This window comes from Nanorana parkeri, unplaced genomic scaffold (genome assembly GCF_000935625.1).
Source record: "Nanorana parkeri isolate BGI_ZX_2015 unplaced genomic scaffold, ASM93562v1 scaffold2459, whole genome shotgun sequence".
In the NCBI taxonomy this organism is placed as follows: domain Eukaryota; kingdom Metazoa; phylum Chordata; class Amphibia; order Anura; family Dicroglossidae; genus Nanorana; species Nanorana parkeri.
This window is the reverse complement of record NW_017308727.1, coordinates 82,459-82,900: the sequence shown is the minus strand read 5'-3', so window position 1 is coordinate 82,900 and position 442 is coordinate 82,459.

Genomic DNA, 442 nt, shown 5'->3' with positions numbered 1-442 from the left:
TTTGTGTTGGTGGTAGTTGCTTGTCCTGGTCCCCAGTGTTTGCCTGCAATGTCCTCCTCGGTGACCCAATGTACTATTCATGGTCCGGTTAGTGTTGGTGGTAGTTGCTTGTCCTGGTCCCCAGTGTTTGCCTGCAATGTCCTCCTCGGTGACCCAATGTACTATTCATGGTCCGGTTAGTGTTGGTGGTAGTTGCTTGTCCTGGTCCCCAGTGTTTGCCTGCAATGTCCTCCTCGGTGACCCAATGTACTATTCATGGTCCGGTTAGTGTTGGTGGTAGTTGCTTGTCCTGGTCCCCAGTGTTTGCCTGCAATGTCCTCCTCGGTGACCCAATGTACTATTCATGGTCCGGTTAGTGTTGGTGGTAGTTGCTTGTCCTGGTCCCCAGTGTTTGCCTGCAATGTCCTCCTCGGTGACCCAATGTACTATTCATGGTCCGGTT